This window comes from Tupaia chinensis, unplaced genomic scaffold, assembly GCF_000334495.1.
Source record: "Tupaia chinensis unplaced genomic scaffold, TupChi_1.0 Scaffold000032_1, whole genome shotgun sequence".
Lineage (NCBI taxonomy): Eukaryota > Metazoa > Chordata > Mammalia > Scandentia > Tupaiidae > Tupaia > Tupaia belangeri.
Window position 1 is genome coordinate 183,339 of NW_006159462.1, and position 25,004 is coordinate 208,342.

The window sequence follows — 25,004 nt, forward strand, 5'->3', positions numbered from 1 at the left end:
GAACTCACGCCAGGTGCATGTGCGTGCATGCCCAAGATCCCGAGAGAAGAATGGAGGAGAAGGGATTGCGGCTTGCCCATCCCCCCTGGGGGGTGATTTCTCACTTTCTGTCTCTCTGTCTCTGTCTTCCTGACAATCACACGCATCCTATATGAAAAATCTCTCAAAAAAATCATTACAAAATAAAATGATAGTTATAAAAGCCTGAATTTTCACTCCTACAAATCTAGATTTGATCAACTTTGCTACTTACTAGTTGTATGACCTTGAACAAGCTGCTAAACCTTTCTGAATCTTTTTTTAATTTTTTGAATCTGGAAAATAATACCCACTCCCTAGGATTGTTGTGAAGATTAATGTGTAAAGCATCTTGTCTAGTAGTTCTTTAAACAGTATCACACAAGTATATACAAAAAAGTATATTACATCCATTGACCTTTCTAATCTTTTCTCTCAGAAATTTTCTGAGTAAAATTAACCAATTATTCTTTAACTCTGTGATGGTCAGCAGTAAAAGAGTAATCTGAACAGTAGAAACAGATAAGCAAAATAGGATATCAATGTTGGAAGAGAATTTATGAGTCATTTAGGCCAATTTGTCATATGCTGTACATATTCTTTTTGTTTTCTTTTTCTTGGAGAGGTTTTTGCTATAGGATGGGTACACTCACCAGAAAGACAGAGAGAGACAGAGAGACAGAAAGGGAGAAATCACCCCCCAGGGGAGATGGCCACGCCACAATCCCTTCTCCTCCATTCTCCTCTCGGGATCTTGGGCACACATGCATACACGCCCGGCGTGAGTTTAAGTCACCAGGTCCGGGACTTGAACTGCAGTTGATTACATGGGATTCCAGCGACATGGTCTTATGCTAACTGCTGGTCCCAATATGCTGCACATATTCTTTAAGTCCTTTAACCATTCTCAGAGAGTACATGAAGATATAATGAAATATAAAGGAGTAATTGAAATAAATCCACAAGATATGAATTGTTCAAGGAGTACATTGAATTGAAATAGTGGACAAATGGTATTCATTTGTTTCAGCTCCCCAAAAGACTTTTTTCAAAAGTTAATTTGTTTTCTTTTCACAAGCAGTCTTAGACTGTATTGTCTATAATTAAAAAAGAAAAAAAATTGCTAATCTAGAAATACTTCTAAATACAACTCATCATGTCATTGCTGTTTTAATGCCTTTGCCATCACCATAGTTACCCTCATTACTGATTTTTAACATCATTATCATCATCATCACTATCAAAAATCACCTAATATAGGGAACCAGCAGTTAGCGTAATGGCTATGTCACTGGACTCCCATGTAGTCAACTACGGTTCGCATCCCGGACCCGGTGGCTTAAAACTCACACTGGGCGCGTGTGTGTGCATGCCCAAGATCCCGAGAGGAGAATGGAGGAGAAGGGATTGCGGTGTGACCATCCCCTCTGGGGGGTGATTTCTCGCTTTCTGTCTCTATGTCTCTCTCTGTCTGTCTGGTGAACGGATGCGCCCTATAGCGAAAACCTCTCCAAAAAAACCAAAAAAATCACCTAATATTCATGCATAATGTCACTCCAAATATTCATACTTTTGTTAAATTAGTTATTACTTACTATTGGCACTAACTGATGAGAAACTTAAAAATGGAAATTCTAGACTTCATAAACATGGATATAGTTCACTTCTTCATATAGATATTTTTAATTAGAAAATTACTTAGGTGGGCCAACTTGTGACATGGCAGTTAAGACAGTTAACCCAGTCAACTGTGATTCCCACATAGACAATAATGTAGTTTGAGTCCCAGGCTCAGAAACTTGAGAGACATGGCAGGCAAGTGTGTGCATACCCCAAATTCTGAAGGTAAGAGAAATGGATAAGGGATTGTGGCATGGCCAGTCTCCATGGGGAGTGCTTTCTTACTTTCCTTTTCTCTCTCTCTCTTTCTTCCTCTCTCTCACTCTTTCACACTCTCTCTCACGCTCCAGCAAGTATATGTGCCATCTGGCAACATTTATAAAATAATCCTTTAGGTATGTAGATATGGCTGAGTAAAATTTGAGTTATTTCTTTCTCCATTTAGTGTACATGTAAAATTTATTTGGATTAATATCACTAGTTGATAAGCAATAAGCCTACTGATGTCTGATACTATTTCTTGATCATTAAGTTTTGCATATATAGATCAATTTATTTTCGAGTTAATAGATATAAAACAGGTCAGCCTTCCTTTGAACTAATATATCCATATTTTGAAAGGTGAACTTTTATTAATAAAGACCTAAATAAAGACTAAATTTCATAAATTTAACACCACTAAAAATCAATGATAGAGGAGTTAGGGGTGATTAATAATTTTCTACCCTCACATTGGACCTATGCACAACCTATGAATGGGTGATGTTCAAATTATTTACCAGTTAGCTAAGATTTTAAAATACAAGTTCAAATGAAAGGTGAGCAGATTTAGCTCATATATCAATTTGATCTGAAGTCATTGTAGGTAATGAAATTAACAGAATATTTTAGCTGTACATGATATCTGGCAATTATATAACTCAATTCCTTGTTTTACAAATGAGGTAACTAAAGTACAGAAAGGTTGAATGATTTGTAACACCAATCCTGTAGGAAAATGCATTTAGCTCTAATTAGAATTGGAAGAAACACATATCCCCATAGGACTTGGGACTTCACTGAGATAAGCAGGTTAAAATCCCTAGACGTGAATAATTTAATACTACACCAGCATGGGAAATAGAGATTAATATTATTATGCCTGTATCCTTATGCTCAAAGGCATGTTCAAGTTGATAACCAAGGTAGAGAAGTGGGAAAAGTGCTTGTACTGAAGGGTAATATTTTCAAAGTGAAATATGCCCAAGTGTAGCCTAAAATGATGATACTCTTTTTCTAATTTAAATTAATAACTTATTTTTGAGGTTCCATCAATGTTATTTCTGAATAATTCTCATCAGATTTTGTCTTTTTTTCCCCCACTATCAAGGAGGTGAAAGCCCTTGTATTATCGCATAATGAAGTATTCATGTTCCTTGTGTTGTCTAGACATGCCAGAGGTTGTGAAGTATAGAACCATTCTCAATTTTCTAAATTACTTAGTAAGCTATAATTCCAATGGCAATATCTCATATTATATTATAAAGAAGCTTTTTACTTATATGTGCAAATTTTATTCATAGAGCATATAAAGCATTTAGCTTTTAAAAGAAGCTGTGTGAAAAATGTGTTTTGGATTGTGTTCAAAGGGAAAATGGTTGAAAATTAATCATTTTTTCACCCAAATGTAAAAGTAACAAAAATAGCATCACCTCTACTCCCCCCAACTTACTTGGAGGAATAGTTAACTGTTCAAGGCCCAGATCAATGGAAGATGGGGAAAAAATCATTTGTAACTGTGATAACAAAAAACAAGTGGATCTATCTATTAATTTGTTTCTAGTTGCTATAGCAAAAGTAAAACTAATTAATGTTTTTGATAAATATTCAAAATTAATTTAAAAATAGATTCACATCATCTTCATCAAGAAACCGATAAAGGACATAAATTATTTGTGCATGTGACTCACTTTTTATTATGTTCAGGTCACATGGTTTACAAAGTCAGATTAAGTAACTGACTTCAAAACATGTATGGACATACTTTTTTATTTGAATGAGTGAATGAAATCTTATTCTTATTGGAGCTTTTGTTAAAACTCCCATTAGATATAAAAAGGATAAATATTCAATTTCTGTATGTCTGAGCTTGATCCAAATTACCATCAGGTAATTTTTACTTCTTCGTACATTTTCATTCTTTTATTTCTTTGTCATTTTTAGCAAGGATTTTGTTGTTTAAGTGTTCTATGAATAATGATTATTTTGAAGAAGTAACTACATTTCATTTCTGAATGGTAAGTTGGAGATCTTTACAGTTAAATGACAATGGATCCTAATAAGCACTTGTTAAAGAAACTATATGTCAAAAAAAAATCATTTGACATAATTATTATTCCAAAGGAGGAAGAAATCCTGAAGACCTTTGGGTAGTATTCTTTGAAGGGGTCACATGTGGCTCACAAGTAGTTTTGAAAATCATAGTTCTTAGAAATGACACACCAAATTGTGTGTGTGTGTATATATATACTTAAATATAGATATCTAGCATATTTAATAATATTCTGATTTCGAATTGTGAACACAATTTTTGGGGGGTTGGGCTAATTTGAACTTAATTTATGGATTAGACAATCCACTTAAATTCACTGGAGAGTGATAAGGAGCTATGGGAACAAATCCAAAATAAGCCTGTTATCACAGTCTTATCGCTACATTTGCTGCATGCCTGCTGCCAGCAGTTTGATGTGTATTGTCTCAGACTTAACTTACGATGACTTGAGTAGTAGGTATTAATATCCCCATGTTGAGGATGAGAGTGCTGAAGCCCTAAACCAGCTCAAAGGAGATTTGTGCAGCTGAGATTCATACCCGGGGCTTCTTGCACAAATATTGCCCACTTTGAAGCACTGTGCTAAACAATGGTCTATTGAGCAAATTGGGCACTCAGAGTATATAATTTTTTAAAAGAACTACTTATTCATTTTTATTTATCATTAGAAAGAAGTGCTTATCTAATTTTATTTATCATTATTATTGTTTGTTTGTTTTTTTTTGTTTTGTTTTTTTTTTTTTTAATTTGCTATGGGGCACATGTGCTCACTGCACTCACCAGAGAGAGACAGAGAAAGAGAGAGAGGGAAAATGGGAAAGCAAACCACCAGGTCCAGGGACTTGAACCATAGTCAGCTCTGTGGAAATCTAGCACCTTAACCACCATGCCACCTGCTGGCCCCAGAGTAGATAATTGTTAACATTCTCTTCTCTATATGCTAAAAATATTTTCATTCATAATCATAAAATGAAACAATGATGGCTAGAAAATGTAAGCAAGTAAAAAGTTTATTGAACTGTGTGTAGTAAAATTTAAAACAAGATAATAAATATTATGATAAAAAAGATGGAATGAAATAATATTTTAATTACATGATGTAATTTTTTTTTTTTTTTTTTTGGTGCACCGTTCCTGGAAGTACTGTAATACCAGGTTGATGTATGGAGTGGAAGGCGCAAGCTCCTAGTCCATCTCTGTGTTCCAAAAATCTATTTAATGTATTGTCCTCGGATAGAGAACATATCAGATATTAAACTGATACTATGCTTGATCTTAGTCAAAAGGCTGAGAAGCGATGATGTAACTTTTTAAAAATGTGGTAAAACTATTACTGAAGTTTGAACTCTAATTCAGTCTTTTAATTAAACAGAAATAAAAAAATACAAATGACTATATAGGATTTTAAACAGAAATAAAAAAATACAAATGACTACATAGGAGGACATAAGTGAAATAAATTCTGTTTATTTGTCTTATAGTTATTTTCTATTATACTAATAGTGCTTGAATGGAGGAATATATAGTAAAATAGGGTTGGAGACGTGAATTAAAGTGAGATGGAGTAATTCCAAATTATTAAGAACTTCCCCTGAAAGATAATTGTGTTAGCTTAATTTTAGTGTGTGAAAGTAAATCAAACAAAGAAAAACCAAATAACAATGAAACAAAATAAAACATCATTGGGGAATTGGTGTATGTGCACATGTGTGTTGTGGGGGGGATGGAAATATTTTTAAAAATTAATAAGCATATTTAATTAGATTGTGAACCTTCTATATTTTAAAATAATTATTTTTGAAGAATTATTTTTAATCACTGTACATCAAAGCAACTAAATAGAATCAAAATAATGCTTGTGTGTGTATGTATTTTAATTTATTAGGTATGGAAGCTAAAAGAACAGAATCATTCCAATCAGTATGAAATACATGGCCATTCTATGTGCCTTCTTCCTGTTCCTTTATGAAGTCACACTTCACAGGTTGATACTGCATTCGCATTTCCTAAAATTGCTGTTTTCTTCGACTTCTCTAACTTTGTGCTATTCTATCTAATCTTCTTAACTAATGTCCGATCATCTTTGAAGAATCAGCTCTAGGAAGCTGTCACTAAGTACTCATTTTCATTACCTCAGAATTTATCAGATTAAGGTTTGCTCAAATATACTGCCATTGTATCCACTGTTTATCCAGATCCTACAAGTTATATTACTTTGAAGTTTTGATTTAAATATTTTTTCTTCTACTACTTGAGTTTGTTTGTGTATCCCACCTCTGTCTTCTCTGGCACTCAAAACATGTTTGTTCAGTGAATGTAGAAATTCCAATTTTGTACAAAAAATAGAATCAGAAATGCTGAGACAATGTTTTCTCTCTTTTTAGGTAATCACCATACCTTGCAATCATTTCAAATACCAGGTGTTAAAAATATTGTGTCAGCATGGCTCTCCTTTTCATTTTGTTTTATCTCACAAACAATCAATATAACTTAAGCAAATATCAATCATATCTGGCAGAGCTTCCTTAAATATAAATTGAGTTGCCACAAGTTGCTTTAAAGGAGTAAGGAAAATGAGAGTAGCTCAGCTCACCTCAGATGGATGGCTTCCTGCCCTTAAGGAGGTGGCACACAGAGAGCTACAAGTCAAATAAAACAAGCTGCTTGTTCGAAACAAAATTAACCCTCCTCTCCAAAATTGCTCCTCCCTTGAAAAAAGATATCTACCTAGTCATCCAGTTCATTTAACAGTATTTATGATAACCTACTCTGTGTCTAGGTTAAGCCCTGAGGTGTGGGGTCTGGCCTTGAAATATTTTTGAACACTTCTGTTAACCTGATACATAGGAGCATGCAAGTTATTAACTTTTTCTCTTTTAAATGTGTCTTGAACAAACTGGAGCATCTCCAATGTCTTCTCCACATGTTTATGAAAGTGATTAATCTAAAATGCAAATATGAAAGCTTATCTAGATCTCTGGCACCATCATTGCTACTACTTTGGAAAAAACTCATATTCTTTTTGTTTTCTAATGTGAACTCTAGGCCATTGAACTATATTAACGTGTTTATTAATGCTTATTGAACAACTGTTTTACCCTTTTTAAAGTCTTGATCTATAATTTAGTCTCTGAGAATAAGACCTGGAGTTACTAAAAGTTAAGCTAAAAGAGTATACAAATTTTAGTACTCACACAGGCTATTCTTAAACTGGGGATGTAAAAATAATATTTTTTACAAAAGAAAAGAAGCTGGATATACCAAGCAAGCAAGCAGAGAGCAAAGATTTGATCTCAGGAAAATAGGTGAGGAAAAAAAAAAAAAGAAAAAACAAGAAACCCTAGAAACATATTCTGAAGATCACAGTCAGATTAGAAGCCGGGTTGATATTTAATTATTCAATTAATTTCTATTAAGTGCTGGTAGCTATAAGTCAAATTTCTGTACTTCAGCAACAAGTGGGGAAAAAAAATTGGACTTGGTGCCCTGAGTAGGTTAAAACTACACAAATTATCTTAATTCTAGGCAATACTCATACTTGTTGAATGCTCATGCAATATCAATCTTTATTTATCTAAAATATTTTTTACATAAGATCTCCTTATAAAAGTACCTTTAGAGTGTCTAAGTTTTGTCCTATATAGTTGAGTTAGAGAAGAAAGTGAGCATAAGTTTATTAACAAGAATATCTGTATTATATACATCAAGGGAGGTAGCTTTTAGTATCAGTTTTCTGACTTCAAGTCTCTGTTTTCTCCCTCATTCCTCTCTCCCCCAAACAAATCAAGAATTAGCCATAGCATGATTCAACAGAAGATCAACAGGACCCACTTTGGTGGCACAAGTTGGGTGTTACTGCCACTCTATGCTGTTGACCACATGGGAAGTTTCCAGGTTTGCATTCGGTGTCCACCTGAACATGCTGGACACCCATGCAGGTGTGTCCTTGATCCTGGCTGGCTACAGGGTTAGGGGAGGATTGAGAAGTGGAGACCATGTCAAAGGAGAGCATGTATCAGTAAATAAACTTAAGGAAAAAAAAAAAAAACCAGAAACAAAAAGCACAAACAAAGGAAGAGTGAAAGAGGCCAGATAAAGTGGGAAGAGGAAAAAGCAGTTACACGAACCCATATAGTATCTCCCTTAACCGTTTTCCAGATACATACATTACCCTGTGCGAAGAAATGTTACGTGACTAAATAACTCATTTATATAATCAAGCTTATTAATCATCATCTATGCAAGGTACTACAGTACATGCGAGCATCCTTGGCTGGCTGATAATTTGTTGCCTCTTTAAACCTACATTCTTTAATTACTAGGATCAGGAAGAAACTGTTTTTTAAGTGTTCAAAATTATATATACTTATGTTTGAAATATTTAATTTGTTATATGAAAATGAATTTATAAAAGCACATTTATTAACCAGATGATAAATATCTTAGGAGACATGGTACAAAGGTCACATAAATCACTTGGTAAACAACCTTGTGTCAAGCATTAGTAAGCTTCAGAATCTCAATAGGTGGCAACTGCTGATTTTGGATAAAGCTCAGTTCACTGGTCTAGAGATTGATGGTACAGAGAATAATAGGTAATGTGGAGCTTCCATTAGCCTGTCCCAAATGTATTCAAGAAAGATAGGTTAACAGAGAGATTAAAAAAAAAGATTTAATTTACATGTTAGCTGCATGTGTGTGTGTGTGTGCGAGATTACTTAAAGTATTTAGACAGGGATTATAGATGGGGATGAGATTACTGAGTTTTTTTTTAATTTCATTTGTTTTCTTTTTTATTTTTAATAAAAATTCGCAAGAAGCGAGAAGCAGGTATTTTCCATAGGGTCTCACCTTGCTGATCCTCCTGCGCCAGCCTCCTAGTCAGCTAGGATAACAGCTGTGCACTGCCAAGTTCAGCATGTTTAGGTGGGATCCGAACCTGAGACTTCTAGGTGGTTCCAGCATCACATAGTAGTACCCTAATGCCTTCACCACCATGGTTGGCTTGGAACCAATTTTATTTCTGTGAAGTATTGCTCTGAGCAGTTACCTAAGTTCTGTCAGACTCCAAATCAGACTCTGAAGATAATATAATTATTATGGTCATCAAGCCAATCTGAACATCACAGATATTAAGTTTAATTAATTATAAGCCATTGAATAACAATTAGAAGAAATAAAACGGAAAAAGTCTGCAATCTCTCTGGATATCATACATCTGATGTCTCCCTTTGATTTTTAGGTTTAAAAAGTTAAAGGCAGATTTATTATTAAAGAGAAAAAAATTAAAGTTATTTGCCAGAGGGTACATGTGCTTGCAAGAGAGAAAGAGATGAAGAGATTAAGAGAGGAAAAGGGAGAAAGCATGCCCTGATGGGACATGGTCATGCTATAACCTCTTCTCCATTTCTCTGTTCCATTCAGATTAGAGAGTGTGCACACATGTACTCCAAGTGTTTTTCAAGTAAAGAGTTTCAAGACTTGGAACCACTTGGTTCAAGTGGGATCTGGCTCCCTTAACCATTAGGCCATGGAACTATTCTGAAAAAATAGTTTTTAACTTTATCATTGAAAAATCAATGCTTTTAAATTTTATTTCGGTGTTAGGCTAACTCACAATATAAAGGAGAGGTGGTTACTCCTTTAATTTAATGAAAGGAAAGTTTCTCACATGTTTATTTTATACATGAAACATTCAGTACTAAACTAAAAGTTGCAAGTTGCTTGCAATGACTTAGAGAAAAGGACAGAGAGAAAAATGAATGGTGGTGAGGTATGGCATGTGTCTACTATTTAATTTCTTTAGAAAGGCAGAGCTGGAACAACAGAGACATGATGGATGAATTCTGTAGACCGCACTACTCAATAAATACTAGGAAGGCCACCTTGAGCTGTGAAATCTACTCTACAAAGTGAAATTCTGCACTGCCCCATGCTTGTCAGCCTGAGGTTGGAACTTGCTATGCTTTACAGCTCCATATTCCTTTCCAGGAAATGACTGGTTATATGGCAAGCATTCCTGAAGAACTGCACTAGAATCAAATTCACCATGAATACAAATATACAAAAAAATGCTATAGACAAGGAGATCATATTTAATAGTTCCTTGTTATCTCTTCCATACTAATTTCACCTCCTTCACAACCAGCTTGAAAAACTTTCTTCTCTCTTTTATTTATTTAATTTTAAGAGAGATTTTGCTATAGGGCACTTGTACTTGCCAAAGATAGAAAGAGAGAAATCAACTGGTGGTATGGTCACACCAAACTCCCCTCTCCTCTATTCTCCTCATGGAATTTTGAGCACACATGCACATAAACCTGGTGTGAGTTTTAAGCCACTGGATCCAGAACTGGAACTGTGGTTGATTACATGGGAGCTCAGTGATGTAACCTCTATGCCATCTGCTCATCCCTTTCCCTCTTCTCTTTCAGAGAATTGATTTCTATTAGGCCCTAGGCCTAGTCTTAACTTTGAATCTTCCAAAGTTGTTTTGTTTGTCTGTTTGTTTGTTTGTTTTTGCTTTTGCTTTTTTCTACAGGGATGTATGATTACCAGAGAAACAGAGAGCAAAGGGAGAGGAGAAAGCACCAGCCTCCAAGGTGGAATGGTCACACAGCGATCCCTTTTCTTCTATCTGTCCTTCCTTTTGTAATTTTGGGCACTCATTCACATGTACCTGGTGTGTTTCTCAAGTAGCAGTGTCCAGGACTTAAATCACATAGTCAGCCATGTGGGATCAAGCCCCTTAACCCTAAGGCTATGGGACCAGGCTGAACTTTTCCTTTCACCCCCTAGTCTTTACTTTTCTTCCAGCTCTCTAGTTTTGCCTCCTTTTTCCCTGTCTCTGGATTCTACATCATACAATTCATCTGAAAATTTTCAAAAATCTTCTGCAGAGAGAAAAAAAAAGGAATGGACAAAGCAATAACCCAAAGCCAGGAAGGAGTAAAGCTAAGAATATTCATATGTTAATAAATATATTCTTATGATATAAGAGTTGGAGACACCTGCCTATTGCATTTTGTATTGAAATACTATAGACTCAAAATTGTAGGTAACTTTTTCCATCTAAAGGTAAAGACCCTATAATAGGTTATAAAATCAATTTATTAGCTCAGGACTGGCATTGCATATTTTTTGAATGGAAGATGGCATTTTTTTGGCATTGCATTTTTAATTAATTAAAGTAATATGGAATAAGGTAGAATAGAGTAAAACAGAATATATAGAAAAAAGGACATCTCAGAAAGGAAGGGAAACTAAGTATGAACAGAGTTAAGAATCAAAACATATTTCTTAATGTGAGTCTTAGTCAAAAAGGATGAAAACTTAACATGATTTCAAGTGTTAGCTAAACCATTAATTTCTACACAGTCATTCTGGCCTGAATTAGTGAGAAAGAAAAGTAACTGTGACTCAGATAACTTCTTATTTTATAAGTACAAGTCAATCAGTCAAAAAAAAGGAAAACAAAAGGCTGTGTGATTGTAATGCTGTATCATTTTTTATTTAAAATAAGCTCAGAGGGACCAGTAGATGGCATAATGGTTATGTTGCTGGACGCCTATGTTGCTGACTATGGTTTGAGTCCCGGACTCAGTGGCTTAAAACTCATGCCAGGCACATGCATATTCATGACCCAAATTCCAAGATGATAATAGAGGAAAAGTGATTATGGTGTGGCCCTTCCCCCTGGGGGTGGGGGGGATTTCTTGCTTTCTCTCTCTCCATCTCTCTAGGGAGAGCACACACTTTATGGCAAAAATCTTTCCAAAAAATATAATAAAATAAAAAAAATAAGCTTAAAAAACAAGCTCATTTTGCAAGAAGGCAAAATAAGTCAGTACTGTAGACAGCAATATCCCAAAGACAGAAAAGATCTATAGCAGGGGGGAAATGACGAATGTTCCTTTTATGTATTTTACCAACCATATGGAACAGAACATAAGTTCCTGTGGGCAGAGATTTTTCTGGGATATATTATGCCTAATCCTCGCCTTAAGAAAACCTACCTGAATAGTAATTATCATTTTTTTTTTATAAATGACTGCAGAAGACTTTTTAATTAAGTTAATAATTATGAACTTTTGGGACAAGCAAGTAGTGTGGTGGTTAAGGTGCTGGACTCTCACATGGCCAACTGGTTTAAGGCTTTGACCTAGAGGCTTGAAAATCATGCCAGGCACATGTGTGTGTGTGTGTGTGTGTGTGTGTGTGTGTGGTGTGTGTGTTTGGTGGAAATCTTAAGAGGAAGAAGGAATGTGGTGTGTCCATCCCTGCTAGGGAGTGATTTCTCACTTTCTGTCTCACTGTCTTTGTCTCTCTCTGGGGAGGGCACACATCCTATGGCAAAAACCTTTAAAAAATTATTCACTTTTGAGTTTAGTTAGTAAAAAATACAGTGGTAAACTACTTATTTTTGTGGTGTGTTCTTTAGGATCATTTTTTTTTCATTGATTGTATGAATCTCTGTTATGGCTATTATACTGAAGTTGCAAAATTCTTCCAATGTGTGCACATGGACTAACAGCTATTTTGTTTCTTGGCTTGGGGCATGTGAGATAAAGCTGTTGGAGATCTGACTTGGTCTTCCAACACATTAACTCTAGACTACCGTTTGCTATCAAAATTAGCTTAGAGATCTCCACCTATGCCCAACCATTTTTGAGAAGTTGGGAAGTAATATTTAGAAGTAAGTTCTGATAAATTTGAGTTTAAACCAAACACAGACTCACTAACAATAGAACTTTAGACAAGTTAATGAAATAAGCTTATCTAATTTCACTGATATAAAGATTAAGATAATAATGCAAACTCCAAGCATAATGTCTGACTTATGATCATGACTGCATTTACTTTTATATAATTTATGTAGTGTAGTTGGGATTTTATACTAAGTTAATTGTTTGACTTATAAATGCAACTTCTGGCAACTGGCAGGTGGCATGGTGATAAAGGTGCTGGACTCCCACATATCTAACCACAGTTTGAGTCCTGGACCTGGAGGGTTGCTTTCTCACTTTCCCTCTCTCTCTCTTTTTCTGTCTCTGGTCAAATTTTTTAAAATAATAATAATAATAAATGAAGTTAAATAAAATAATTAAAAAATGCAACTTCTGGCCAACTATGTTCACTTATTACTAACATCATCATCATTATTGTTAGCATGTTTTAATGAACATACAATGGTTGCACATATTTGTGTGGTATGATGTGATATTTTAGTAAAAAATACAATTTTTATTAAATCAAAGTAGTCAGAATATCTATCATCACAAGCATTTGTTGCTACTTTATGTTAGGAGCATTCAAAATCCTCTTAGTTACTCTGAAATAATACACAGTGAATTATTCTTGGCTAATTTGCCCTATTGTTTTTTGTAACACTAGAAATTGTTCCTCTTAATGTCTGGATTTTTTTCCCCATTAATGATAGCCTTCTGTCTCTTCACTCCAAGCTTTCCAACCTCTAGTAGTCATTCTGCAACTCTCCATCCCTATGAGGACACTTCAGTTTCCCTATATAAGATAGAACATGTGATAGTTCTCTTTCTTTGCCTGGCTTATTTCACTTACCATAATGTTTTTCAGGCTTGCCCATTTAACTTCAAATGATAAGATTAAATTCATTTTAGTGACTGAGCAGTATTCCACATTTTCTTTATTCATCCATTTGTTGATGGAAACTTCATTTGATTTTATATCATGGCTATTTTAAATTGTGCTGCAATAAACCTTGTGGAGGACATATCTCTGCAACGTGCTAATTTATTTTTATATAATTTATGTAGTGGAGTTAGGGTTTTATACCAAGTTAATTGTTTGACTTTCCTATTACTTCTCTCCAAATAGCTACCAGTGTTTTTCTTTCTCTTATTTGTACTGTTTAGTACTTAAAATCAATACCACACAATGCCATCTAAAATGTTGTATCACTACTAAAAGTATGTGTACTATGCTTTGCTTCAGAATTAAACTGTAAACTCCTCAAGAGAGAGGGAAAATCGTTCATTTTCCTTTGCAGTCATAAATTTACTGCAGAACTAATGAAGCTCCTCTTTTGCACAGGCTCCTCCCAGGATCCTGAAAAGAGACCATCATTGTGTTTACAGTGATATATGGTTTTATAAATGTACAATAGCAACAAATTTTATATATTCTTTCTCTTAAAGAAAGCTATTCAACATATTGGGTAGTCAGAAAAGTTGTGACATATTTTTTCTGTGCAAAAAAATGTGTCATAACTTTTCTGACAACACAATAAAAATTTTAGGTTACAGAAAATCTATATCTATTTCCATCTTTAGGAAGTAAGTCAATGAGAGAGGCCATCTTTTCATAAAGTTGCCTCCAACTTGAAAATCTCTGGAACTACTACTTTTTTTGAAACCAACTCAATGACTAGTTCTCCAGAGTACAACCTCAGTCCATAGCACATCTTGATTGATTACATACTTTCAGTATATTGTTTTACCTGTTTTTACAAATATAGAGCAGCTACTTTCAGAGTTGGCAACAAAGACAGCTCTTAGATTTTTAGATGGGTAAATAAAAGTAAAACAAGAGGCACAAGAGACAAAAAGCTTTGGAACAATGCCTTCATAGTAAGTATAGATTATTGTATGAATAATATTTTAAAAGTAGCTATTATTCTTTAAATAAAGAGTATATTTTGATGGAGAAGACAGCATTCAATCCTTAAGAATGTTAATAATAAAAAATAACAATTAAATTAATAGCACCAACAACAGGAACAGTGCTAAGTGCTTTGAAAACATTATCTTTAAACTTCGAGCAACTCTATCAGTCAGGAATTAACATCCAGGGTCATATACGAGGTAATCAGGTAATAGAACTACGTAATTTGTACATGATCATACAACCAGTAAAAGATAAGTCAATACAAGAACCTGTGTTGCTTAACTTTTAATCATTGCTTCATACCACATATAGTGCATGCCAAAAGTGAAATTCTTGGCTTTAAAAAGAAGCAAAGTAGTTGGAAAACTTGTTTACTAACCAAGAGCTCATTTCTAAGGTCAAATTTCTCAGGTTCATTTCAGTGAAGTCAGATCCAGACTGTGAAAGTTAATAAACCTTGGGTATATGATGCAATAACCTAAAATATTTTTTGTTAAGTAATCATTTTTCACAGCAGTTAGTAGAGTGCTTACTAAGACAAAACAATAGATGAGGCACATTTTTTAGCTTGGATACTTTCAAGATAGCTTAAAAAATGATTTATGACTTACACTTCAAATTCGTGCCTGATATACTATGCACTGAAAACAATGTGCATTTCCCCCTCTCTATGGTTTCATTGTATTGTCACTGTTAATTGGTAGATATATTATCTTAATCATCTCACAACTATTTTACAAAAGATTCTTTTCTTTGTATTTATTAAAAATAATACATTTACTGTGGATGTGAAATGAGGAAAACCATTTTAATCCAATTACATTTAAAAATCACTTGTGGCAATGCCCTGAATGCCAGGGGGTAAAGATAAGTAAGACATGACTAGTTGTCGCAAGTGATTTCGAATCTAGAGCAATGATCGTCAAATAGACTGCATGTGGGGATCATCATGGAGGCTTTTGAAATTTATATGGGAGCTGTCCTCAAAGAATCTTAGTTATGAAGTTAAAAGAGAGTCTAAGAAATTTCTATTTTAAAGTAATTCTCCAGGGATCTGTTATTATTTTTAATCAACAATAATAATTATGTATATCTATGGGGTGCTGTTTTTTTATACATAAGTAATACAATATGTAATGATCAAACTAAGATTCAAGGTCAAATGCTCACTTTGTGGAAGCAGAGGGTAGAATAGTGGTTCCTGTGGCTGGGGAGAATATAGGAAGAAGAGGATAGGCAGAGGTGATTAACAGATACAAAAGTATGATTATATAGGAGAAATAGCTTCTAGCATTCACACAGTAGGGTGACTATAGTTTAAAATAATTTTAGTATATATTTAAAATATCTAGAAGAGAGGATTTTTGAATGTTATCAACACAAATACTTGATAAATATTTGAGGAAATGGACATGCTAATCATCTACTCATTAAATAGTTGATCTTCACCTTGAGAAATTGATCTAATGAAAAAAAATGGAGATATATATACAACTAACTGCAATGTAAATATACATAAAAATTAATATAACAAAGTCATTAGAGGACATATAAATTTCTTTCTGTCTCTTTTGATTAAAATAGCAATAGTATTCATTTCTCATCCATAAAGTAAATTATTAGAATAAAGCCATAAAGAAATAGAAGAAGGCTACCTACTTTTATCCATGACTGTATGGGTAAAAGTCATATAAAAACTGCAAAATGTATAAGTTATTTATAGTACTATACATTCCATTCCATACTGCTGACTAGAATAAACTGTTTCCCAAGTATAGAAGTAGTTTTTCTGTTTTTAAAAAAAATTCTTAGGTCTAGTTAGATGTCATTGTGTATACATAGGCAAGCTCTATCCCCCTCCTTCCTTATTGTTATGCAGTAATAATAGTTTCTTCCTAGGTTCTATCTGAATGTTTTATGCTAGTGTAATAGAAGTCTGCTGAAACTCTAAAATTTGAATGTATTATTGAAAATGAAATCAGTATAGCAATAAAATTAAATGTGTTACACATCCAAAAATACAATGACATATGGCATTTGAATGACCATGAATGCCATTATGAGAAGTCACCTGTGGATGCTCAGTGGGAAATCCTCATGGTTTTGTATCTAGTCTTTATCCAGTGTGGACTTCACTCTTGGCTAAATGACAACCTCTTATCTGAGCACAGCTAGAGACTGATGAAGTTAGCTTCTGATGACAAACTAATGAAATTCACTGTATTTATATAAGATTTAGTAACTGGACCAAAAGGGATATGAAGAATTAGATAAAAATTAGAATGATGAAAGGGGATAGTTGTTGGAGTAATATCAGCAGTTGAAAGCGGTTGAAAATCACTAGATTTAAATATTTCCTACATGGTCCATGTATTTCTGTCACTTTATTATTATTTCCAACAAGCAAATCCTTTCCAATACGTTCCATTGATTTTAAATATCCCATAAAAAGGAAAACAGTAGTTGAATTTGTATTTATTCACAGGAAAAGTTTAAATATGATTTGAATATGTTATTTCAGAAGGACAGATTGTAAACACCTAGTTAGAAGGCATCTTTGCACATAGGCTTTATCTTCATTGAGGACTCAGTATGTATTCACCGATCAGAAGAATAAAAAAAAATCCCTGGATTCAAGAGCAAATAGATAAACAAAAATGGGAATCCTACAAGATTATTTTCCTCCCCTTGGAGTCTTTGAGTTGTCTGTATGTCCATAAAGAGCTGACCTATTGATACATGAACAATGTCATTTCGGTATGAAAAATGTTTCTCATATGACAGAATATATACTTTTTTGGTTACATTTTAGTGTGTTTTAAATACAGTCCAATCAGTGATTTTCCAGCATTATTATTAATGTTAATTCTTATAAAAATGTCACAAACATGGTAAATAAAGTAGCATTATTCAAAGAAAAAAAAAGAAAAAGTGAACTTTCAAGCACATTTACCATAGGTAAATAAAAGACAGCTTCTCTACTTCAAATATTCAGACTTCACTGGGACTATCAGTTGGCGTAATGGCTATGTCACCGGACTCCCATGTAGTCGACCACAGTTCAAGCCCCGGACCCGATGACTTAAACTCATGCCAGGCACATGTGTGTGCGTGCCCAAGATCTCGAGAGGAGAATGGAGGAGAAGGGATTGTGGTGTGACCATTCCCCTAGGGGGGGATTTCTTGCTTTCTGTCTCTCTCTTTCTGGTGAGTGCACATACCCTATAGCAAAAACCTTTCCCCCAAGAAAAAATATATATATTCAGACTTCACTGATGTCTTGGAATTTGTATTTATTCACAGGAAAAGTTTAAATATGATTTGAATATGTTATTTCAGAAGGACAGATTGTAAACACCTAGTTAGAAGGCATCTTTGCACATAGGCTTTATCTTCATTGAGGACTCAGTATGTATTCACCGATCAGAAGAATAAAAAAAAATCCCTGGATTCAAGAGCAAATAGATAAACAAAAATGGGAACCCTACAAGATTATTTTCCTCCCCTTGGAGTCTTTGAGTTGTCTGTATGTCCATAAAGAGCTGACCTATTGATACATGAACAATGTCATTTCGGTATGAAAAATGTTTCTCATATGACAGAATATATACTTTTTTGGTTACATTTTAGTGTGTTTTAAATACAGTCCAATCAGTGATTTTCCAGCATTATTATTAATGTTAATTCTTATAAAAATGTCACAAACATGGTAAATAAAGTAGCATTATTCAAAGAAAAAAAAAGAAAAAGTGAACTTTCAAGCACATTTACCATAGGTAAATAAAAGACAGCTTCTCTACTTCAAATATTCAGACTTCACTGGGACTATCAGTTGGCGTAATGGCTATGTCACCGGACTCCCATGTAGTCGACCACAGTTCAAGCCCCGGACCCGATGACTTAAACTCATGCCAGGCACATGTGTGTGCGTGCCCAAGATCTCGAGAGGAGAATGGAGGAGAAGGGATTGTGGTGTGACCATTCCCCTAGGGGGGGATTTCTTGCTTTCTGTCTCTCTCTTTCTGGTGAGTGCACATCCCTATAGCAAAAACCTTTCCCCCAAGAAAAAATATATATATTCAGACTTCACTGATGTCTTGCTCCTTTTTCTCCTACTTTATTTATAGTCCATTCTACATAACACTTAACCTATACTACCATTTTAAGATTATAATGCCATTTTGAAGAACTACATGCCACGTAGAATTTGAAGATATATTTTAATTTAAAGCTTGTTGTTTGCTGTGTCTCACCTCCAACCCTGCCCCACCTCTTACCCCTCCATATACTATTAATTCTTGGAAGAAAGAAACTTAACATTCCTTCAAAGACAGTTCTCTTTCCTATCCACCCTCTCCAACTATGCCCAACCATCACTAGGATCAGAATAGTTCTGATAAACTTCTTGTTCTGTCCTTTTCATTCCATTCACATTAAAAATTGTTGTATCATTTACCATGAGCAAAAGAAAAAAGAATGTAAGTGGAAATTGGCCCACTTGAATACAAAAGCCTGAGACCAGATGTGCACATTTTAAAAAAATTAATTCTCTTAGTGAATACAGCTGATCTGGAGGTAGAACTTCTTGTACATACATTTCATTTCTAATTACAAAATCTAATATGTGACAGAATGTAAGCCTTTCAGCAAATTCAGCCTTCTGTTGGAATCAACAAGGTAATATTTTGTTGCGCGTATATACTGTCAACTTCTGTATTTAAGTGACTAAACTAACTTCATTGATGCCTTATGATGGCCTGGATTTTCAGGATGGTGCCACCACCCTGAAAACATTTAACATTTCTTTAAATAATTTCTTTTTCTGATTGTTCTTGGATTTTCTATTTGAAATCTGAAGTAACTGGGTAAAGCGGAGTAACACTTTAAAAATATAAAGAGGAGGATAAAACAATTGACTTTAACTTTTTTCCTTTAATGAAAATCTACCAAATAAATAAAAAGAAGTTCCCTAATTTTCCCTAGACAATGTTAAGCTGACTAGCAGGGCCATGAATCACATCTTGTTTCATCTTGGAATAATTAGTGCTCAACTGCACAAGACTCATAAAAGGGCAGTTAGAATTTAGATAAATGAATGTAAAAATAATTGTAACCCAATTTGGTAACTCCCTAACTCAGGAATATTTACATTATAGGCTTTTACTTCACTTTTTTTTAATGAGTTTGTAAAGAAATTTTCTGAATCTTTTTCCATATAGACACTGAATTTGGAAGGAGGATTTAGAATAGATCAGAGTCTAGACTTGGTCGTTAGTCATTGTCTTGTACTCTGGCTAAAGTTATAAACTGGCGAATCTTTCTGCCTATGTTTTTCCATATGTAAAATTGCAATAGTCATACTTTCACTGCATGTTTCACAGGTACCATGGTGATAAAGTGAAATTCCATACCTATACGTACTTTGAAAATTCTAAACTCTAATACAGTGTAATAGTTTAAGATGATAATGCCATTTTGAAAAGCTAGAACAATCATCTTTAAAATTGTAGCTTGGTGGTACATACTCTGTAGGAATATTTTCAGATAAATAGTGTTTATTCATACATTTGCGTATCATGGAGGCACGAGATATAGTAGATAAAGGACCAAGGGACATAATAATCATCATTATCAGCACTGAATGCTTGAATTATATCTCAGCTCTGGTACATAATAAGAGGCCCATAGGCAACATTTTTATCAGACTGAGCCTATCTTCATCTAAAAATTTCATGATTTTGATGATTGTATCACAAAAATATTATACTTTCTCTTTACCTCTTTCCCCTTTTCTGTCATAGCTGAGACAAAGAGTTCCCCAGGATCCATTCTTCCTTTTTTCTGTTTAGTTTTAGTATGGAAACGGTCATCCACCCAGAGAATCCAACCTCTGGGCTCCACACTGCCTAGCGTGTTTCTATAATTCAGATCTTAGCAACAGAAGTGATGAGTAAAATGTCCGTGTCTCATTCTTAAACGGAAATGAGTTGACTCCATTTCACTCATTTCACCTGTCCTACAAACAGGAATGCACAGGTGGTGCAGCTAAGTAAGATTTAGCCATGCAGACAAGGTTAACAGCCCAGCCCAAAGGGTGTCAGAGTAGAACAATGGGACTACTATACAAGAGACAAATTTATATTTTGTTTAAGTCAATGTATTTGAGGGCACACTGTCTTAGCCTGTATTCTACCAATGTAATCTCTCTTCCTCTTCTCACTTCATTTTAAAAGTTTATTTCCTGAGACAGAAAGAGAAAAAGGGATGCATCCCTGACATATTCTTATAATGCTGATTTCCGCCATCTCCACAATCTTCTGACCAGCAGTGTACTGGTTATGGATGGGCCCGGATGGGACTACAAGCATACCTGGTTTACTCAAGTGTACTTGATGTACCCAAGGCCTTCTCACAAGAATGCAGGGTTGCTCAGTAGCATCCTGTGGACTGAACCACAGCACCTAAGCCCTCCTTCCCCCCTTTTTTTTGTCCTTCACATCTTTTTTTTTTCTTTTTTTTTAAACTTAGTTAATTAGTTAATTAATTTTAATGTAACCAGAGATGGACAGCATTAGAGCAAGAGAGAGAAAGTGAGAAAGCAAGCTGCCAAGTCAGGGACTTGAACCGAGGTCAGCCATGTGAGAGTCTAGCACCCTTAACCACCATACCACCTGCTAGCCCCACACTTCCTTTTTTCTAAAAAAGATTTTATAAAACCAGTAATTTAATGTTTTCTATGTTTTACTAGAGTCAACTGAGAAAGAGATCAATGAACATCTCTGAGAGGATACATAATTCAAGACTAAAGTAAGTGAATAGCATTCTTTATGAAGAATGTTTCACATAGGATAACCAAAGGACAATACCAAACTTTATTCCCCCTCCAATCTTTTGGCTTGTTAATTTGGATATAAAGGAAAATCTTTTTTTTTTTTTTTTTTGAGAGGTTTTTTCGCTATAGGGCGCGTGCGCTCGCCAGACAGACAGAGAGAGACATAGAGACAGAAAGCGAGAAATCACCCCCCAGGGGGGATGGTCACGCCGCAATCCCTTCTCCTCCATTCTCCTCTCGGGATCTTGGGCACGTACGCACACGCGCCCGGCGTGAGTTTTAAGCCACCAGGTCCGGGACGCGAACCGCGGTCGACTACGTGGGAGTCCAGCGACATAGCCATTACGCTAACTGCTGGTTCCCTAAAGGAAAATCTTGACAAATTCAAAAGTGTTTATTATTTCTTTATTTAGAACATATCTTGTAAACTTTGAATCTTTTTAATATGTTTATATCACACTGGTTCATATCTGCTTTGTAGTTTTTGTAAGATTCTATCTAATTACATGCCCAAGTACCTGATGCTGGGTAGGCTTTCGGTAAATAATGTTAGAATATTTTGATTTTGCATGAAATCACTTCAATATACATAGCTTTCAGGGCTTTGTGGAGGCTTTTTACTTCTAATAACCAGATTTTGAAAACCTTATTTGAGCACTGGGCCTGGTTTAAAGTTTTATTAGTGGTCTGTTACAAACTTCTTAAACATTCCCTAGGGTTGGTACTTATTGTTTGGCTGCTATTTCTTTTATCATAATGTATGTATTTATCAGTCTTACAGATGTATTTTCATTTCTTTTGATTGAGGTTCTATTAATGCTTATTGTAATCAGATGAAGGAAAATATGGGGAAACAATTATTTTGAGTAGTGTATTATCCATTATATTTTCCAGCTGTTTTTCTATTTAAATAAAACATAATGGTAAATTTACCAACATTTACTTTGTTAACTATATTTTAGATAGCAAGATATGTCTAATAAGACAAAAATCTTATTGAGCTTTTATGTAAGTAGACTAAGTGATATGTCAGTTCTTTTTCTTCTTTATTATTCTCTGAAGTCTTCATTTTAAAATTTTTATCATGGAAACTTTCAAACATTAGAAAAAAATAATGTAATGAAACTCATGTACCCATCACCCAGCTCTTATAAATTTTACTTCATTGCATATCTTGTTTTATGTATGACTACATCCACTTGATGCTAGAAATATCACTTCTAAAATATTTTCATAAATCACTTAAATAACTAACATATCACAAATCAGACCACTGCAGCTCATGAGATTCAGTGTTTTTAGCTTGCAGAACTGTGAGAGATATATTTCTGTTGTTTTAAGTTATTCTATTTGTAGTAATTTGTTTCAACAGCCTTGGGAAACAAATATATAAAGGTATATATTCTGGGTACAAAGATTATCAAAAAATAAAAGCAATTGTACCGGAGTTGTATGCTCAGAATTTTTCCTAATGTATTACAATGATAGAGATAAAAGAATCCAACTTAACCCCTTCCCTCTCTACACAACAGGCCAAAGTTCTGGAAAGTTAAGAGGGGAAGATATTTGGGGTGCTCTATGTTAGAACCTGGAAGGGGGTTGCGATGGTTGCGATCAAGGATCTTTATTAGAGTGGATGTATATATTTTGTTTGCTTTTTCCAGAGCCATCTACATTTCTTTTGTTTAAAGTGTAACTTTTTTTTCTCTCCTCTTCTTTTCCTCCTTCTCTTTTCATTACAAATCTCATTCCCCACATGATTTGGGTGGGACTAACTTTAACAGACTAAGGAAATTGATATTTTCTGTTCAGTAGCTTCACACAGCAGTGCAGAGATTGAAGTGTAACTACATTTGAGTTCATGAGATATTTCTACACAACAGGCCAAAGTTCTGGAAAGTTAAGAGGGGAAGATATTTGGGGTGCTCTATGTTAGAACCTGGAAGGGGGTTGCGATGGTTGCGATCAAGGATCTTTATTAGAGTGGATGTATATATTTTGTTTGCTTTTTCCAGAGCCATCTACATTTCTTTTGTTTAAAGTGTAACTTTTTTTTCTCTCCTCTTCTTTTCCTCCTTCTCTTTTCATTACAAATCTCATTCCCCACATGATTTGGGTGGGACTAACTTTAACAGACTAAGGAAATTGATATTTTCTGTTCAGTAGCTTCACACAGCAGTGCAGAGATTGAAGTGTAACTACATTTGAGTTCATGAGATATTTAAGGAGATTGATGGAAAACACACACACACACAAACAAAATAAAAGCAAGCTTTGCATTCTTTTTGTGTTAAAAAAAAGAGTTTCGTTCTAATGGTTTAGTATAAATTTGTCTGATCTACAGCTATTCACCTATACATTTTTATTTTTCTTTATGAGAATATGATTTCAAAATATCAGTCCAACAAGAATCAGTACATATGAACTATAGTCTTATAGATCAATTGACATCCAAATTAAGATGCTATTAGTAAAGATAAAGCCCAGTTTAAACTGCAGAAAATGAAAGTTAAAGAGAAATTATTTTTGGTAAAGGAATATGAGAATATAATCTATAGCTAAAACGTATGTTTAAGAACGTTATACTTTGAAAATGTAACATTATCACTGAATGATTTTATATGATGATTATGTACTAAAATGTAATATTCAGATGTTAGTTTTCCAGGAAGTCATTCTAGCACTGGCTTGCTAAAATTAGGATTTTGGCCTATTTGTCAAATACATTTTTCTGTATAAATTAACAAAATGTCATCTGATTTATATAGCAGTATCTCATGAGTGCTAGTAGAGAGTTTGAGTCCCAAGGGACCTGTTCAAACCTTGCTTTGGAAAATGTAAAGGTAAGGACTGAACTTGACAAGTTCATCCAAGTATGAACATCCCATTAGGCTCCTGCTGCAGGTCTTTTCCTTGGACTATTTACTGTTTTTGTTTGTTTTAATTTGCTATAGAGCATGTGTACTCAATGGAGAGACACAGAGAGAAAGAGGGAAAGTGAGCCAACACTTTCCAAGGGGAATGGCCAAGCCTCAATCCCTTCTCCTCCATTCTTCTGTTGGTATTCGGCACACTAGTGTGGTTTTAACCTGCTTGGATCCAGGACTCAAACTGTGCAGTCGGTCATGAGGGATCTAGTTGCCTTAACCAATGTGCCAGCGGCTGACCCAATACTTTAAAGAAGCGCTTTTAAATTCGTAGCTGAATGGCCTGCAGCTTCTATCTAAATGTCATTAGTCTTATTTTAAAAGAGCAATGGGGTTCAATGATCTAGGCAATTTTTCACACTTTTGTTGAGATTGTAAATTGACTATACCTATTTTAAAAGCAATTTAAAAATATGTATCAAAAGCTTCAAAAATGCTCGAGCTCCCTGACCTAGTAACTATACTGGAAAACTAGTCCAGAAACTCTTCAGAGAGACTAAAGACTTATATACAAATATATTTATTACATTGATATTTGTGAAGGATAAAAAGGAGAGAAACAAATTTCTGAATAGAAATTGTTAAACAGACTATGGTATGATTATAAAATGAATAAATATATGTAACTTAAAAATCATGATGTTGAAAAATA

The 25,004-nt window shown here is 34.4% G+C and overlaps 1 protein-coding gene and 1 pseudogene across 1 annotated transcript in view; both read right to left on the reverse strand.

Moving 5' to 3' along the window:
• The window catches only part of CSMD3 (CUB and Sushi multiple domains 3), a gene marked incomplete at its 3' end in the record, with an annotated part of 1,277,483 nt that overhangs the window by 183,219 nt on the left and 1,069,260 nt on the right, over nucleotides 1-25,004 (reverse strand). The gene's annotated exons all lie outside the window — the stretch shown is intronic.
• Nucleotides 5,068-5,248, reverse strand: LOC114007654 (uncharacterized; annotated as a pseudogene).